This window comes from Microtus oregoni, unplaced genomic scaffold (assembly GCF_018167655.1).
Source record: "Microtus oregoni isolate MIOR12 unplaced genomic scaffold, Mior012 000006F_ref0000085, whole genome shotgun sequence".
Taxonomy (NCBI): domain Eukaryota; kingdom Metazoa; phylum Chordata; class Mammalia; order Rodentia; family Cricetidae; genus Microtus; species Microtus oregoni.
In genome coordinates, this window is record NW_024543065.1 from 31,220,429 (window position 1) to 31,240,352 (window position 19,924).

Here is a 19,924-nt window from a genome sequence, read left to right on the forward strand (position 1 = left end):
AAAAAAATAGAAGACCAATTTGTGTTGCCCAAATATTGTTGGGTGTGTGGTCTTCCACTAGAGCTTAGTCAATTTATTAGGGGGATACACTCTTAGATAAAATTCTCTCTCTATATATATATTCCATAGCTAGTACTTGAACTGTAAAAGCCTGGGACAGACTCTACCAAGAGAGAAAAGAAGCAACCCATCATATCAAAATCATGTTACAAATTAACTCACCAGAAGGTTCCTCCAGGATAATGCCTGTAGTTAGGATGATTTTCGCACCAGGCCATAAAATGGCTGTGATGCCAATACCCGGGTCTGTGCTCAGCAGACCTGGGCTCCAGTTCCAATGCTCACTTCCTAACCTGAAGAATGGTGATAATCGTTGTCTTGTCTTGCAGGTTTCCTGTGAACTCTGATGCTGTGTGTGCAAAGGACACATCATCATTTCTGTCACATTTTAAGTATTGTTCAGGAGTTGTTATCCTTTTGCTTATAGATGTGATGGCTACTTGCTTGCTTGTTTGTTTGTAAGGTTATAACTATAAAATCTGTTCAAACACAATTTTCATTATGTTTCCACTAATTGGTGATTACGAGAATCAAAAAGTAAATGACATTATCATTAGTGCATGTGATTTTTTATAATCTCTGCTGAGTGTTTCTCTATAATGAAATACTTTCCCCCATGGAGAAATAGCACATTATAATTCCAAGAAAACAATTTATATTTAAAAAATTCAATTTCTTTTGGCCTAAATTTGAGTTTATTTTAATCACAAATAACAAGGAAATTAACAATCAGTACTGGAACCTTATCTATTACCATCTGTTTCTCATAAGATTACTAAAAACTTATATACTGTAAACCATGGTTACTCTCATAAAAACAGGAAGTGAACTGAGACCTGTGTTTCTAATGAACAAATGTCAGGTGTCATGTTGCTAGGAAATCACTATGTAACTTGAACTTTCTCTGTATGCAAATCTTCTGAATATTCTTTAGGACATCTGTAAACAAGCTGAAACTTTAGATGATATTCCAATTACAGCATTCAATAGTACGATTTTCAAGTAAGAATGTCCCAAACAAACCATTGTTTCTGTACTGAAGTTATTATTAATCATGTTCTCCCCAAGACAAGGTTTCTTTGAGTAGCCTTGGCTGTCCTGGAACTAACTCTAGCTCTGAAGACCATGCTGGCTTTGAACTCACAGAGATCCATCTGCCTCTGCCTCCCAAGTGCTGGGATTAAAGGCATGTGCCACCACTGCCCAGCAATACTGAAGTTAGTCTTTGAAGACTAAAAAGTTCTTTCTGTTTGGAGGAGTTGGTGACTATGTGTGCTACTGAGGTTCTATTTTCCTTTTAAACTAGGTTTTCCACAGAGAGGAGTTTCTGGTCTGCATCTTCTGGACAGGTTTCCTAATAGAATCTGCACGTTCAAAATGCTATTCTGTATTTCTTGCACTTGGACCAGCTGCACATAGTAGAGTACTACACAGCAGAAAAAAAATGACATCTTGAATTTTGCAGGCAAATGAATGGAGCTAGAAAACATCATTTTGAGTGAGGTAACCCAGACCCAGAAAGAAAATTATCACATCTGCTCACACATAAGTGGTTTTTAAACATAAACCAAAGAAAACCAGCCCACAAATCATAATCTCAGAGAACCTAGACAACAGTGAGGACCCTAAGATTGACATTCATAGATCTAACCTATATGGGAAGTAGAAAAAGACAAGATCTCCTGAGTAAATTGGGAGCATGGGGATCTTGGGAGAGGGTTGAGGGGCAGGGAGAGGCAGGGAGGGGAGCAGAGAAAAATGTAGAGCTCAATAAAAATCAATAGATTTTTTTAAAAAATTATTCAGCAGTGTCTTTCATAGGTGCTAGACCAAAATAATGAGGAATACCATGTTCCAATGAATGGTTTTATTGTGGGATCTTTTGAATAAAAAAAAATGACCATTATAGATCTGTAGCCTCCTTTCTCTCTGGGTTAAGGTGTGTTTTCACTTCCTCTTCTTTTCCTACTGGGATTTTGTACATTGCTCCCAGGATTTTCAACATGAGTCATGATTCTTTCAGGCTTGCCAGGAACCCCATGGTGATCAGTGCTGCCTTGCTTGAAGTGCTGGTTATAGCTTGTCTAGGTAGGGGGAAGTCCACCTTCCAGATGAGAGACCCGTGACCAAACATCCACATCTTTCTGGACCTCAGCATCAGAACCGGACTGCTGCCAACATGAGTAACCAGCTGCTTGGGAACCCAGGCTTGTTTTCTCAGACAGAATCAAGGTAGTTAAAGGACATTGGTTGGAGACAAAAGAGTGGATATTATAGACAAATCACTTAGCTGTTCTAGGTGATGGATGTTGGGGTTCTAGCTGGTAAGAACACAGTAGGACTGTGAGGAGGCAAGCCTGGTAGCTGTACATGTAGCACTGAATCCCCACTGCTTTCTGTGAACTCCCTGAAGCTAATGCCCTAATTAGGAGGACAGTAAGGAAGGGTATAGGAAGACAACCAGTATCTACATGGGCTGGACCAGAGAGGTGTGGGGGGATGAATGTGACACTGAAAGGTGGGACAGTGGCTGGGCTTCTTCTGGTCCTTTACCTGATCATATGTCCTTTGTGGCCTAAGGGAATGAGTGGTGAAGACTGAATTCCGTGAAGACGCTCCCTGATGTCATTCCCCGAAGAGTTCATAATAAGAGGCTCTGCAGGCCTGGTGCTCTAATCCTGTCCTTCCAAAGGAGCTGGCCAGATACAGGGAGTCTCAGAGGCAGCAGGCATGGGTCCTGACTCATCCACTACATCCCCTTGCTCCAGGACCCGCACTGAGTCACTTGTGAACCGTGGCCCCTCTGTTACACAATAGAAGCGTTGAACCAGAACATCCATTCTAAGCATCAGTGTCTCCTGTTGCTCTTTCTTTCCCAATTTAGAGAAAGGTTTTTTTTTTCTTTTCTTTTTTTTTACTACTTTATTTATTTATTTATTTATTTATTTATTTATTTATTTAGGATTTCTGCCTCCTCCCCACAACCGCTTCCCATTTCCCTCCCCCTTCCCCGATCAAGTCCCCCTCCCTCATCTGCTCGAAGAGCAATCAGGGTTCCCTGACCTGTGGGAAGCCCAAGGACTGCCCCCCTCTATCCAGGTCTCATAAGGTGAGCATCCAAACTGCCTAGGCTCCCCCAAAGCCAGTACGTGCAGTAGGATCAAAAACCCACTGCGATTGTTCTTGAGTTCTCAGTATTCCTCATTGTCCGCTATGTTCAGCTAGTCCGGATTTATCCCATGCTTTTTCAGACCTAGGCCAGCTGGCCTTGGTGAGTTCCCGATAGAACATCCCCATTGTCACAGTTCAATTACTCCTCTGCCCAGTGGAGAATGGCAGCCTAGGCCGCCACCAGAAACTCACTGAAGCTAATCATTGTTTGTTCGGAATGAGGACAAGGAACATTCTTAGGACAGGGATGAGACAGGGTGACATCTGACTTGGGTGCTGTCTATTGTCCTGAGGGTAATAGGCCCATTTAGAGTGGAGATAGCCAGACTCGGTATGGATCAGCTTAGGGGCTAAAGGAGAACAGGGAATGCCGGCTTGTACCCAGGCACTTATTCTCGAGAGAGAACCCTGGGACACTTCTGTGAGTTTCCAGTTGCAAGGGAGTGAGGTTTTGAATGCTCTTTCACAAGGCAAAGCACAATAGACAAAGAAAATAAAACATTCCATAATAAAATCAAATGTAAGCATCCTCTATCTACAAATACAGCCCTACAGAAGGTGCTAGACGGTAAACACTAACCTAAAGAGGTAGCCTGAATCCAGCTGCTTCTCAGTCATTTGAGTTTTTCTCTTTGGGGGAATTTTGTTTAGATCTGTACCCTATTTTTTAATTGGACTATTTGCTTCCTTGATATCTAATTGTTTTCTGTATGTATTTTGGATTTTAGCCCTTTATAGGATATGAGGAAGGTAAAAATCTTTTCCCATTTTGTAGACTGCCACTTTCTCCAAATGGTGGTGTCCTTTGCCATATAAAAGCTTTTCAGTTTCATAAGGCCCCATTTTTAAATTATTTATTTTAGCGCCTGCGCTAACTAATGGTGTTCTGTTAAGCAAGTTTTTTCCTTTGCCAATGAGTTCAAGGCTGTTTCAAGACCACTTCCTCTCCTACTAGGTTCAGTACATCTGGTTTTAGTTGAGGTCCGTGAGCCATGTAGAGTTTAGCTTTCTGTAAGGTGATAGTATGTTTGTATTCTTCTACATGGAGACATCCAGTTTGACCTGCACCATTTGTTGAAGATGCTGTCTTTTTTCCCCACTGTCTATTTCTGGCCTCTTTATCTAAAATCAGGTGTTCTTAGGTATGTGGAGTTATGTATGGGCCTTTCTGTCTTTGTGCCAATAATGTTGTAGTTCTTTAGTGCAGTTTGAAGCTGGGCATGGTGGTACCTCCAGCAGTTCTTTTTTTTTTTATTAAGAATTATTTTAGCTCTCCTGTTTGCGTGTGTGTGTGTGTGTGTGTGTGTGTGTGTGTTCATATTAAGCTGAAGATGGTCCTTTCAAGATCTGTGAAGAATTGCGTTGAAATTCTGATGGAATTACACTGAATCCTTAGATTGCTATTGGCAGGATGGCTATTTTTACTATATTAATCCTACTGATTCATGAGCATGGGAGATTTTTATATTTTCTGGAAAGTTCTTCAATTTCTTTCTTCAATGTCTTAAAGTTTTTATGATACAAGTTTTTCCACTTGATTGGTTAGAATTACCCCCAAGATATTTGATATTATTTGAGGTTATTTTAGAAAGTGCTGTTTCCTGATTTCTTTCTCTGTCAATTTATCATTTGTTAATAAGAAGCCTATTAATTTTTGTGAGTTAACTTGGTCTCGGTATCCAGCTACATTCTTGAAAGTGTTTATAAGCTGTAGGAGTTTCCCAGTGGAATTTTTCAGATTACTTATGTATACTATTATACCGTCTTCAAATAAAGATACTTTGACTTCTTTTCCAGGCCCTTGGTCTCCTTCAGTTCCCTTATTGCTCTAACTAGAGCATCAAGTACTGTATTGAATAGGAGAGAGTTGACAATTTTGTCTTATTCTTGTTTTTAGTGAAATTGCTCTAAATATTTCTCCATTTTAACTTGATATAGACTGTGGACTTGCTATAAACTACCTTTATTATGTTTAGCTATGTAGCTAGCATCCCTAATCTCTCCAGGACTTTTATTCATAAAAGGGTGTTAGATTTTGTCAGTGACCATTTCTGCATCTTAGAAAACCATGTGATCTTTTTCCTTTCACCTTGTTTATATGGTGGTTTATATTTATTGATTTTCATGTACTGAACCATCCCTGCATCTCTGACATGAAGCCTACTTGATCATTTTGAATGATCTTTTTGGTGTGATCTTGAATTCAGTTTACAAGCATTTTATTGAGTATTTTTGCATCTGTGTTCATAAGGGAAATTGGTCTATATTTCTCTTTCTTTGTTGAGTCTTTATGTGGTTTGGGTGTCAGGGTAACTGTGGCCTCATAAAATGAATTGGGCAATGTTTCTTATGTTTCTGTTTTGTGGAATAATTTGAGGAGTATTGGAATTAATTCTTCTTTGAAAGTCTGGTATAATTCTGTACTAAAACCATCTAGCCCTAAGCTTTTTTTGTGGTTGTTTGGAGACTTTTAATGACTGGTTCTATTTCAGAAGGGTTATAGATCTAATTAAGTTGTTTATTTGATCTTGCTTGATTTAACTTCGATAATTGACATCTATCAAGAAATGTATCCATTTATTTTAGGTTTGTCAATTTGGTAGAGTACAGGTTTTTAAAGTACATCCTTAGAATTTTCTAGATTTCCTCCATGCCTGTTTTTATGTCTCCCCTTTCATCTCTAATTTTGTTAATTTGGTTATTCTCTCTCTGCCTTTTAGTTGATTTGCCAATCTTATTGATTTTCTCAAAGAATGAACACATTGTTTGACTGATTCTGTCTACTTCTTTTTGTTTCTATTTTATTGACTTCAGCCCCGAGTTTGACTATTTCTGGCCATCTATTCCTCTGGATGTTATCTCTCCTCTTTTTGTTCTAGAATTTCCACATGTGAACTTAAGCTGCTAGTATGGGAGCTCTCCAGGTTTTTTCTTCTCTTTTCTTTTCTTTCTTTCTTTTTTTAATGCAGCCCTTAGTGCTGTGAACTTGCCTCTAAGGACACTCTTCATTATATCCCTTAAGTTTGCATGTGCTGTGTATTCATTTTTATTCAGTTCTAGAAAATATTTAATTTCTTTATTTCCGTATTGACCCATTTTCACTCAATAGAGAGTTGTTCGGTTTCCATGAGTTTGTAGGCTTCATGCTGTTGTTGATATCCAGCTTTAATCTATGGTTGTCTGATAGGATTCTGGGAGTTACTTAATTTTTTTTTTAAGAAGTCTTTAAGTTCTTTTTTTAAATATTTATTTATTTATTTATTTATTTATTTTGTATACAATATTCTGTTTGTGTGTATGCCTGCAGGCCAGAAGAGGGCACCAGGCCTTATTACAGATGGTTGTGAGCCACCATGTGGTTGCTAGGAATTGACCTTGGGAAGAGCAGGCAATGCTAGTAACCATTGAGCCATCTCTCCAGCCCCAGTTACTTAATTTTGTTGTATCTATTGAGACTTGCTTTTTTATCTGAGTATGTGGTCAGTTTTGGAGAAGTAGAAGAAGGTATATTCTTCTGTGTTTGGCTGAGATGTTCTGTAACTCTCTGTTAGGTTCCCATTTGGTTTATACAGTATGGTTTCTCCATCATGTCTCTGTATGGTTTAGTCTGGATGAGCTGTCTACTGGTGAGAGGAAACAGGTACTGAAGTCTCCTGCTGTCAGCATGTATGGGTCAATGTGTGATTCAAGGTGCAGTAGTGTTTCTTTTATGAACTTGTGTGCCCGTGTTTGGGGCATAGTGTTGAGAATTGCAATGTCCTCTGGATTATTCTTTTTCCTTTAAAGCATATGTAGTATTTTTCCCTATCTCTTCTGATTAGATTAGGTTTGATGTCTGTCATGTATTAAAATGGCTACACCTGCTTGCTTTTTAGGTCTATTTACTTGGAATATCTTTTTTTCTTTTTTATCCTTTTACTTGAAGTAATGCCTGTCTATCTTTGATGCTAAGGTGTATTTCTTGAATGCAGCAGAAGGATGTATCCCTTTTCTCATCTATTCTGTTAGCCTTGTGTTTTTGTAGGAGAATTGGGATATTCTCTGATATTGAGAGATATTAATGACCAGTGATTGATTGTTTATTCCTGTTTTTGTTGTGGTGGTGGTATGTATGTGCATGCTTCCTCTCTTTTGATTTGCTGCTCTGAGATTATTTAATCCCTGTATCTTCTTGGGTGTGGTAAACGCCCTGGGGTTTTCCTTCTAGCACCTTCTGTAGATTTATAGGTGGGTATTGCTTAAGTTTGGTTTTATGCTTATTTTCTCCATGTATGGTGATTGGAAGTTTAGCTAGATATAGTATTTGTGTGGTCTCTTATAGTCTGCAGCATAGTCTGTCCAGGCCCTTCTGGCTTTCAGAGTCACTCTTAAGAAGTCAGGTGTAATTCTAATAGGTCTGCCATTATATGTTACTTGGTCTTTTTCATCTTTTTCTCTTACAGCTTTTAATATTCCTTTTTTGTTCCCTACGTGTAGTGTTTTGATTATTGTTTGCTGAGGGGAATTCTACTTTTGGTCTAGGCTATTTCATATTCTTTATGCTTCTTATACCTTGATACACACCTCCTTTACACTAAGGACTTTTTTTTTTAAAACAATTAATGTCTTCTTTGACATAATGTCCATTTCTTCCGTAGTGTCTTCAATGCCTGAGATTCTCTCTTCCATCTCTTGTATTCTGTCAGTGAGGCTTGTGTCTGAGTTTCCTGTTCGAGTTCCTAAATTTTTCATTTTTAAATTTCCCCCAGTTTGGGTTTTCCTTATTGATCCTGTTTCTACTTTCAGGTCTTGAGCTGTTTTATTCACTTCCTTTCACTGTTTGCGTTTTCATAGATTTCTTTAAGGGATTTCTCCGTTGCCTCTTTAAGGACTCTATTACATTTATAAAGGCTAGTTTCAGGTCTTTGTCTTTGTGCTCAGCGATGTTGCAGTTCTCAGGGTGCATTGTAGTAAGGCTGCCGGGCTCTAGTGGGGGCACATTGTCCTGGATGTTATTGATGGTATCTTCACACTGGCACGTAGGCATCCGGATTGGAAGGTTTTAATTCTTAATGCTAATATCTGGTTTTGTTGGGTGGGTGCTTTGTTCCTTGGTTTCTGATGTCTTCTCCGATTTTTAGCAGAGAGTCGTGGCTGTGTGCTGCCTAGTGGGGAATTCTTATGGGATCCCGCTGGGTGCGGCGACTGGAAGTTTCTAGAGAACTGTGTTTCTAGATTATCGTGACTCTTAGAAATAAGGATGAGCTATGAGGTGATCTGAGGGTGTCCACAGGAGGGAGGAAAGCTGAATGTTCCAGCAAGATCTGCTTCTTCTCCTGAAGATGGAGGTAGAGAGTGAGGAGGGGCCACAGCAGATGGTCTGCTACAGAGCTGGGCGTGAGACTGGGGAACTGGATTTGGAGGAGACGGAAGGAGTGTGAAGATTCGCAGTTAGCCTACCTGCTTCCCTGGCTGGAGCGGCCTTCGGTTTCCACAGGATCCAGATTTAGTCTTGAAATAATTAAAATCCGAAAAAGAATGAAAATCGTTAGAAGCAGAAGGAAGCCATCTTTCTTGCTGTATAAGACTGGATCCTGCGCTGGGAAGGGCGGGTGCCGGGAAGCATTATCCTCCACTGTGATTACAGTTTTACAAAGTATCTGTTAGTTAGAAAGGATTAAGGAAGGCTGAGACAATCACAACCTTAAAATTCAAACCGCTGGCCCCATGATGCTTTCACACATGTTAAAAAAAAAATGTATTTTTCATTGGTAGCGCCAAGGCATCATATTTTTCCCCATCAAAGAGCAAATAATTCCTGGTTTGCCCGGTTAAGCTTCGCAACATCATTTAGTCAGCCCAAAAGTCCCTTGACCAGGGGAAAGTCACCTAACCACACCCCACAACAGGAAAAATACTTATTGTGTAAGCCACTTTCCTTCAGCAGTGTGTCTGCTGATCAGCTCTTTCATTTATTCATCATGAGCTGGAGCCGTCACGGCACCTTGTTTACAGGAAGTTCTTTCAGAAACAAGCTTTATGAGCTTAAGTGAACTTAACACCAAATCGCACAACTCAGAACCCCACCTACACCTATGTCTTCCGTCCTTACCTGACCAGGTAAGGAGGGAGGTGTGACTAGCCCTCTAGGGAACCATATCTCAGTCTGGAGGATTTCGAGCACTTTCAAACTAATCCGGAGCAATGTCACAAGCAGACCTGGATGTTTTAGGCGAATGCTGTGGCCTCTGCTTATAATGTTTACTTCCAGTGCTGTATGGAGCCTGTATTGCCTGTTCATCTCTCAGGCTTGTCAACTGAACCCCTTGAAGCCTGGGACCATGTCTATTCAATGTTTATATTTTCCATGTCTAGCACTGATTAGAGTTTACCAAATTATTATATTCTTAATTTTCTGTATTCTAGTGCCAAAAAAATTAACAGATATTTTAACATCACATGTACTTTGACGGCAAAAATCAGTCCGGGCACACCTTGATGACATGGCAGAGATGAGTAATGTGTCAGCTGGCAGTGGTCGTGGGTGGAGAGAGAGCATTTGGAGAGTCATGGGATGGTAGAAGCCTCCCCGGCAGGAGGGTTTACCCAAATTCCCTGTTATCCTTATTCATGTAATTCCCCTTCTGACTTTATACAAAACCAGACAGTTGTCTGGCACCGTCTTTGTCTGTTACACAACCGAGATACACTTTCCTGCAAGCTTTTAATTTCCCCGAGCAAACAGGTTTTGGCTTTCCGTACCTTGAAGGAAAACAAACTGCCAGTTTCATGGGAGGGAGGGCTGGAGGTTTGTATATGGTAGTCGTCAAGGCCCAGTCCAGGCAGCCCCAGCATCTGATGAATAAACAGGAGCCTGGAGGTGGTTGTCCTGCCCTGGGTCAGACAGGGTGCCAGGCTTTCAGAGAACTGGCTCTGCCCATGTCTGCTTTACGACTTCCAGCCCAGTCCACGGTACCTCATTGTTCTTTGGGGAACTCTTTGCTATAGAACTGAAGAAGTAGGATCCTCAGAAGAAACAATTCACTGTGAATCAATTTATTCCATCACTGTGGCCCACAGGGAGAATGCTGGGTGGGACACCGCAGCTCCACGGTGGAGCCTAAGCGTCTTGTCCAACAAAGGATGAATTTAAGGATGGCCACAGGAGAACAATACTCCCTTTGTTGTGGAAAATCTCCTCTAATTTTTCTCCTGGTTGTGGTTGCTGCTAAGGCTGTTTGTTCATGCAAGTGTTTCTAGCATGCCTTTGCACTTTGTCAGGGAAACTGGCCTTCCATCCTGCCATTTTGCAACAGGACTTCTTACTGTATCTCGTGAATCTAATAATAGGCATTGTGACAACCACCTGTGCTTAAGATCATTGCTCCATGGGTTGCACTCTAATGCCAGCCTTCCTAGCACCATGCCTACAGATCTGAATGGGCACACCCCTTCCTAACGACATGGAAATATGTCATTAAAAAAAAAAAGAAAACGAAAACAACTTACTCCTCCATGGACACCTTGTGACTGACACTCTGTGAGACACAATGGTAACAAACCTGTTGATCATCTTTCCAACCCAGGCGTTGGGTAGATGTCTGCTGTCTGAATCACCAGGAAGTCCGAGGAAAGTATTTTGTACCATTGCTAGGCTTCGGTGTGGAATGTTCCGGCAGTTTACACGGACACCAAACCAACAGATTCAGTTTCATGGGCTGGAAGGCAGCTGATTTGCCCTTCAGGTTACTGGTACATCTGTCTGTCAGACACAATCCGTGTGAGACCATCTGATACTTGACTTGTAAAATATACTATAATGTCAAATAATGAAAATGAAGGTAGAGACTGCGCCACGCAACACAGCACTAAGATGGCTACGCAACTCTCACGGCAGCTTTTCTTATTTTTGATTAACTGCAACAGCCTAGGTGAGCCCAGTTACTTAATCTTTTTTTTGTTTTTATTTGTTTGTTTGTTTAGTTTACTTGGTTCATCTATAGAATGAAAACTAGTTACAACATACTGCCTGCCTTAAGGCTTCCTTAAAAATCTCATTCTGGATTGCATTTCCATATTAAAGGTATAGATTTCTCCTATAGGACTTTGGGCGTTTCATTGACCCTGAGATTGCAGTGGCGTTGCCTATAACCAGCCTCCATCTTTGTTACTGTGTATTCTTGCTTCTGTTCCACACCAGTTCAGGTGGATTTGAAAAGTACCATGTCACAAAGGAATTGTCCCTGGGGATGCTCTCACGCCATGACAAGGTTGCTAGGTTAAAATCTTTATCCACTTGTAAAAGCCAGACATAAACGTCCAAGCTGACCTCAGCATGGCCCAAAGCATTAGTAGAGACGTCCTCTTTGTGCCACCTTTCACCAAACAACAGAGGTGGATCAACCATGTCACCCCCCCCACCCCCCCGCTCATGCTCATCCAGAGTTAACAATTGCCCTAACCTAACTTGCTTTCAGCCCTGCTGGGTAAGCTGCTTAAAGAGATTTTGGAGATGGAACTTGGAAACAGTAACAACTAAAAGAAACGACTCTTGGGGATCTATTTTAATGATCATCTGCAAATGGTTACTATAGTGAACGTGTCATTAATAAACTGAGTTGCCCAATAGTCCTTCTAGCTAGCTGGGCTGCGCTTCCTGCTCACGCATGTTTTTATCACAGCCAGGCATGGTTTTAGAAAACATGTGGGTCCCGACAAAGAGACTTTGAGTACAGAGAATATTATGTCAGGTAACACAACTTTCTCCCCAGTTTAATATTCTCCTTCCTCTCCCCCGCCCCCCCCCCCCCCCCCGCACAAACTGTGGAAGGACAGACTTAAAGCCAACTCCACATGCTGTTTCCTACCCAGGAATATCACCCCACAAACACAAACAGTTCTTTAGCTTTGTATACTATGCCGACCAAAGATTTTATCACCTCCTTTAGCTTTGTGTTTTTCTAAGATATTTTTTATTATAATCTAACACACACTTTTTATATTGTATTTAACAAATATTTATAATACATAGTATACCCCAGAGACTGTTCTAAGTACCTTAAAGATATTAACCCGCTAAATCGTTATAATACTGTGATGGAAACTATTATCCCCATTTTCCAGTTGAGGATACTAATGAGCAGACATAAGCTTGAATAAATACCCCAAACTCACTGATAGGAAATGATAGACCTTATTTTGAACTCAACCATGAGCCATATTCTGTTTGGTTTGGGGTTTTGTCCTATTGCATCCTAACTCATCAGATTCTTAGATACAATTTATATATAAATGTTGCTGAGGACCTTAAGTTCCTTTAGCAACATAAAAGACACTTGACATTGCTTTGTCTTTGCTGTCACTACAGTCTGATAGCACAGGATACATTGTATGTCATTAGTTTGGCTTTTGGTATTGTTGTTAGTAATCCATTTGTGAATATATAATAAAGAGATCATGGTGAACTTTCTATAACTTGGATTTTCAGCAATACATGGTATCGGTTTTTGAGTCAGGGTCATTTCCATTCTTTTTTTTTTCCCCAAGTTTTGTTGCCTGTCCCGGAACTAGCTCTTGTAGACCAGGCTAGCCCCAAACTCACAGAGATTAACCTGCCTCTGCCTCCTGAGTGCTAGAATTAAAAGTGTGCACCACTACCACCTGGCTGGGTCATTTCCATTCTTAAGAGTTTGATTACAACTTTGTGGAAGGAAGGGATACTTAGTCGTAGGGGACACAGATGTTTCTTCCTTATGGAGAACTGAAGGCTCAGGAGAAAAGGGCCCTAGGCTGGCGTGGAGGTGTGAATAGTTCTTTTGGAGCTGAAGATGGGGTCGATATAAATCTTGAATATGGAACTTGAGCGGGGTCTTTATGGTGGAGGGAGAGCAATCATTGGAAATGGAATGAGGAAGCACATAGAGTTTCAATGGTGCCTCTGGGCTTGTACTTAAGAAGAAAAGTGGTATCGTAGATAGTTGAGTCCTCTGTCCTGAACCTGGAGAAGCTCACAAGAGAACCTTTGTTGGTCTCCTTGAGTGTCGAGATGCGGAGAGTGGTGTGATCCTCTCAATTCTGCAGGGGACCTGGGTTTCTTCCTGGAATGGATTTTGTTGATATCCTTATTGGAAGGTTTTCAACATAAATGACTCTTCAGAGTGGGTGTTATTTCCATAGCACTACAAAGACATTGTTTGATTTTTGTGACTGTTTTTGGTTTTATGTATATAGAGTTCTTTGAGATAGATTGCAAAAGATTGAAGTTAATAGGAGAGCCTTAAATGTGAGACAACACCCCGTCCCCTATGTTTACATTTTGGAAATACAGTTTCTATTAGCAGGGAAATATTGATGGGATGTTATTACTATCAACATGTAATGACTTTTAAGTTATTTTAATTAGTTATTAAATATATACCATATTAAAATGTTTCAAATTTTAATTTCTAGTATTGCTAGATGTTACTCATATAAATAGACAATGAATTGCCATTATTAATAGTTTCTAAGAGGGGGGAGGGGGTCTTAAGACCAAGTTTAATAACTGATATGCTAAGGATACTGTCTTTTGAGTAATTCTGTGCAGTTCAATGTTATAACTGGATTTAAGATGAGAAAGAGAAGGCAAATGGATTATTGGGTTCTACTTATAATTTTCTATGTAGTTTCCTGGCTGCCAAAAAGCAAAGGGCTCTACAGGTATCCATACCAAGACACAAAAGCCTGGGATACAAGTCCTTGTTAAGCTGCTCCTACCAACATGGCAATTACCAAGCTCACTGTGGGGAACATACACAAAGGTGTGATTACTAGGAGGTGTGCCTCTTCAGGTGCCAACAACCTGTACCCATCTCAATTACATTTAGAAAGAAAACTGTGATTTTATTTCTATTAGAGACTGTGATAACCTGAGCTAAAAGGATAAGAAATAATCATCTATTGCATGATGGTATACATTCATTCTATTATTTTTCATGACAAATTTGGCAGTTGAACAAAAGATTTTTCTTTATTAAAATAATGACAGTTTAATCAACCAACTAATTTATCATGAACTGGCTACTTTTCTTCTAAGAAAAGTAATAATTAAGACAGTAGTAGAAATTCTGTCTTATACTTTCCCCTTAATTTTTTCATTTGAATATCAATTAGAATTTGAAGACACATCTAAGGTAAGTGCTGCGAAAAAAGAAACTGACAAAAATCAAGACCTGACAGATGACATCGGTACAGTATATTGGTGCTGATACTGACGATTCAGGCATATCTACAGGGTCCTACCACAGAGACTATAACATTCATCAGGCAAGGGTCAGGTGAGTAGCCTTTGTATTCTGTAGGAGGAGACTGGAAAATAAAAGCTATAAAAATGTAAACTACAATCTACATAATAGGATGATAACAATATGGAAACCATGATGCTTCATAAAATTGAGTGTAAATAAAAACCAAAACCATTTTAGGGATCAGGAGATTGCTGAGTGGGCAAAGGTACTTGTTGTCAAGTCGGACAACCCGGGTTTCATCATAGAAAAATTAAACTGGAACTGATTCTAAAACGTCCTCCCTGCTAGCTAGCTTTCATAATAAGAGATAGTGCTGTGTTGGATTCTGGAGGATAGAAGCCATTAATGGTCTTATTTTGAGATGGACCCTGTGTACTGCAATACTGCCCTAGAAGATGCTTAGTAGTGGCATTAAGGTTATGGGAGTACCTAACCATGTTTGGATTAAATTTAAAGCTTGTTCCCTGGGAAATAATTCATGCCCAATAGTGTAAAAGTTATCAAATTCCCATGGCTAGGCGTATAAGCCACTCTGGAAAGGAATCTACTACTATTATCTTGCTAGCATAGCAAGTCATGTACCTGTCATCAAACTAAATATTCTAAATATTTATGTTTATACACTCGGATTAGTGCTGCACTCAATCTTGCTCCAGAGGCTTCTCTCTACAGTGGTCAGCATTTAATTCACAGACTCCTAGTTGGTCAAACTACTGAGAATCAGTGACTATTGAGAGTTAATCCCTAAGTGGAACATTAGTATCGATCTTTACTTTAAGGCTCAGTAGAGGGAGAAGAGGGGGGAACAGGAGAATGGTGAGGAGGTATGTGAAATTCTGTCTTCTGAATGTGACATGCCACTGAACTCATGAACTTAGTGCAACTAGGTTACCTGCACATGAAAGGCACAAGATCAAGCTGAGGGGATGAGTCAGCACTTCAAAAGACAGCAGTTTAGACTCAGTGGGTTCAAAAGAAGTGGGAGGGTAGAGAGGAGACATGAAGCGGGGAGAGCATGTATTCTGAGTACCTGGGGAAGTGGGAGGTGAGTATTGAGTGGAGATCATCAAAATACATTATTCCCATGTCAACGAATAGATAAAAGATAGCCTGTTTTTTTTTTTTAAAAAGAGAGTAATTACGTGGAAGAATTTGAAGAAAGATTTAAATATGGTTAATCAGTATAGTGCCTGATATATGCTAAACCTTTAGTAACTGTTTTCTATTATTATTATTATTAATAGCATTCTATAATTTTTGATAGCCTTTCTACTATGTAACGTAAGACCTTGTGGATTTGATGTGTTTAAAGCATATTTGCACTTGCTGTCATGAATTTTTCTGTGTAAATGTGTGTAGGTTAACATATTATAAAATATTTTGGAATGGTACTTCATCTAGTCAAGGAATTGAGATACAAATTTGAAAAGGAGCATAGAAATGTTTGTTGCATATTTCTACTTATTAAATTTTTGTTGGGAATGGCACCAGGAAACACTGAAAAGTAGTAAAAAGATATTACTGATACACTGAGTAGAAGAAGAAACAGCAGTTTTCAAAGTAGGACGAACACCTTGAGTCTCAATGTCTTGAGACATTTTTGTCTAGACTTGTGATCTCTTAGCCACAAAACTTTGAGTGTACCCTTAGTAGTTACAGATTTCTCAGATATTGGGGTCTCACAGGGGTTGAAGTGAAGACACAGAAGCTAGTCGTTGTGAAAGTACTTTATAAAGCATAGAATACAATACCCAGACTGTGTGGTGAGTATTCTGGGGTGCTATGGTAGAGTTTCAAGGCATACAATATATTTCAACCTTTCTTAGGAAGCATTAGAGTATCTATTGGACAGCACATAGGGTTTGTTTTAACGAAATTGTTTGGCTTCAACTTCAAAATAAACAACACTTTAGTACAGGGCCCTGTAAAAACAGCTACTAAGTCACTAAGGATATTGAGTGGAGGTGCTCCCTGATAAAGACTCATTCCATGGAAGCCACGTAAATACCCATGTTGCTTTTACTTTTTAAAGATTCGTTAATGCCATAGTCTTTCATATGATGCTTTAAATGACATGAACCGACCTTGGGAAACTTGTAACAGTCAGAAACATAAATGACCTGCGGGACTTCTACTCATATTTCCTCTCCCGCCTTCCACAAACATAGAGGCTGGGCTCATTTGCTCAGTACCCTGCATGCGTCCGATTTGCCCACTCCGCTTCCTATCCTTGTCTTCGCCACATCTCTAGAGACGCCATTTTAACGTTGTGATAGCTGAGCAAACAGACGGAAAAGACAGAGATTCTCAACCAGGAACGTACAGCTAAGTGGTGTTTAGCATCCATCCCTCGTGCACCTGCACCTCCACCTCTACGCTCTGGAAGCTGAGAGCTGCAAAAGAACGATGAACCATCGGCATGATGTTCTGTACTTTCAGTGGACACATTTTAAATGGTATTGTAATCCTTTTCAGTGATCTGAGGATACAACTTCTGAATGGGTTAGATAGTGCTCAGCTACCAATATCACTGCTTCCATAGTACTCCGAGTGTATATTTCTGTAACAGGAGCTTGGCAGTACCAATCTTTGTGCCCTAGAACCAACAAAGTATTGGGAAAAATTCTTTCTAAATGCAAAATGTTACACAGGTTTTTTTTTTTTATGAATAAGATGCCCAAATACAACCTCAACCTCCCCTTTTTAGATAAAGATAATTAATTCATGATGTGGTAAATGGCCTTCGTTACCATGAGACATATGGTTTCATAAATACAATTGGTGAACAATTGAAGGGATGTTTGGATGTTTGTTCAAACGTTCAGTTCTAATGATGGCCCAATAACAAAGAGGCAGAATTTGCCAAAGCTCAACTCTTTCTGAAAGTTGTGGTATTAGTCAAGGTAGTTGACTGTGCCTACATGCCCACAGTGACTCCTGCTACCTGCTTTGTCACCTGTCACTCTCCCTCTCCTGGTATCCTGGCCTCCAGGCAGAATTAACCACCTGCAGCTCTTTCCACAAATATTTGCTCATTTATCTCTGTGTTTTTGCTGGTTTGGTTTTACTATTGTTCAGTCAACAGTGTCCCGTAGTTGACTGTATATAGTGACGATATATAAAACACTTACTCGTATGCTTCAGCAGGATAAACACTAGCTACCTGTGAGTACTCAGTACTCACAGTGTGACTGAGAGACAATGGCCTATGTTTTGGTGAATCTGAATTGATTAGATGTGTACAGGTAGCACATAGCTAAAGTGTTGGACAGTAAGTACAACTTGGTGCTTTTCCCTCCTTGTCTTCGCTTCCCACTTCTGAAATGGTACACTCGTTCCTCAAGATTTCAGATGGCAACTCTTCCCGAACCTTGTTGCATTTTCTCCATTTTCCACCACAAGTAGAACTCTCTTAAGACTTATCAAGGAACCTAGCAGCTCTTTCTTTGTTCACTGTTACAGCCATGATTGAATTTCTGTATATCTAAAAGCAAATGTTCCACGGAGCAACAAGCTCGTAGCACAGGTTAGGGGGAATAAAGGACATCATAGTGAATTATTGACTTTGAAAATGTACCTGGGGCTCAGCTATGGTGGCACAGGCCTTTAATCCCAACACTTGGGATGCAGAGGCAGGTGGATTTCTGTGAGTTTGAGGCCTGTCTGGTTTATAAAGTGAGTTCCAGGACAGCTAGGTCTATTAGAGAAACTCTGTCTTGAAAAACATCCAAAAACAAAGAAAGAAAGAAAGAAAGAAAGAAAGAGGGAGGGAGAAAGGGAGAGAGAGAGAGAGAGAGAGAGAAAGAGAGAGAGAGAGAGAAATATACCTGGGTGTCTAAAGTTCTTCCTCTCATCCCAGGCTTCGAGAAGAAGAAGGCCATGAACTGCATGCCTTCCCTGGCAAACCTTAAACTGAAAGTTTATTTACAACGAATTTAGGAGTCATTCGTCTCCTAAAGCCAGGTGTGCCTTTTGTTCTTAAGTCCATGAAGATTTTACTTCTGTTTCCCTGAGGATATTTGGAAATACTGAATCATTGTCCCTTTTATATAAATATCCTTTTGTTTCGCCATTTAATACCAATGTATATTTTCAAATCCTTTGTAAAGACAGTGACGTTTTATCAATTAAACATGAAAACTAAGCTATGTTCTCAAAACTACAAATAATGACAATACAGAATAATTAAAAGCTCTTGCCTGCTTTATCATGTTGGCATCTTCCTCATCTTATGCAGAGCAAGGAGGGGAGGGAATTTTCATGCCTTGTAAGTTTACCATATGGCTCATTAATACGTGAGGCACAAATTCAAACAATATGCCATCATACTTAGCATTTAGAAAGATGCTTTTTTACTAAAATAATAGATTTGGACTACTGACACTCAATTAAAATCATGTATATTTAGTTTATGATTAACAAGTCTTAAGTTGCCTTTTTTTTCCTGAAAAAAATATTATATCCAGACATTTGAAAGTCTCTTCAAGTGGTTTTATTTAGTATCAAAGAGTTTTCACTTAAAAATGCTAACATTCAAATTAGTCACAGCACGAGCGCTTGGAAAAGATACAGCAGGAATCCTGTTCAGGGAACGAGCAGTTTCCAGTTCATCAAGTTGAGCAAGATGCACTTGAACACAGTTGAGAGCTGATTATGGACTTCCAGGTGGAGTTCCTAGGACATAAAACTGACATTGTCATTGGCACCATGAGTCATTCAGGGTGCACCAGAGCAAAACTGGCTCAGTGACATGTCCCCGTGACTCAGCCCAGTGGTAGGCTTTAGTCAACAAAGGCAGTGATTTTTCAGCTGGAAATGATAGTGATGGAAAAACCAGCTATTAATTGCATCAAGAGGACAATTAATTAATTTAATTAATTTTTAAAATTATTTTCACTCCAACTCTCAAAGTCTGACCTACTTCTTTGAATTAAAGCTTTTAGTTGCATGCCTCTAATTGTGTATTGGATAAAAGACCAGTTCATTCATATTTACTATTGACTAGAGGTTTCTTTCAGGCCTTAAATTCGTACAATGATTACCATTAAACATTTGTTTTCAGGGGGCTCATATTTTGATGGGGAAACTAGACAATACATAGTTTTTTTAAGTTACTTTATAGCATGTTTAATATAGATCTGTGCTAATGACAACAGTAATTATGGAGTAGAAGATGGGCTTAAAGTGTTTGGAGAAGCGAGAACATCAGTGAAATCAGAGCAGGATGGTGGACAAGGAGGGTAAGCCAACAGCAGAGACACAGGAAGTCGTTGAAATGGAAATGATACAGCAAGGAAGCCAGTGGCAGGAGGATGATTTCAAACAGTTGGCCAGCATCAGATCCTTTGCTCGAAGTGAAGTGGGGCTGTCTCTAAAGAGTTTTGTATGGAAGGTAACCTGACTGCTATGTTTAACATTTCGCTCCGGCT

General features: G+C 39.7%; 1 pseudogene; it reads right to left on the reverse strand.

Moving 5' to 3' along the window:
- Positions 1–1,357: 1,357 nt before the first annotated feature.
- On the reverse strand, positions 1,358–2,200 carry LOC121449060 (annotated as a pseudogene).
- Positions 2,201–19,924: the final 17,724 nt, after the last annotated feature.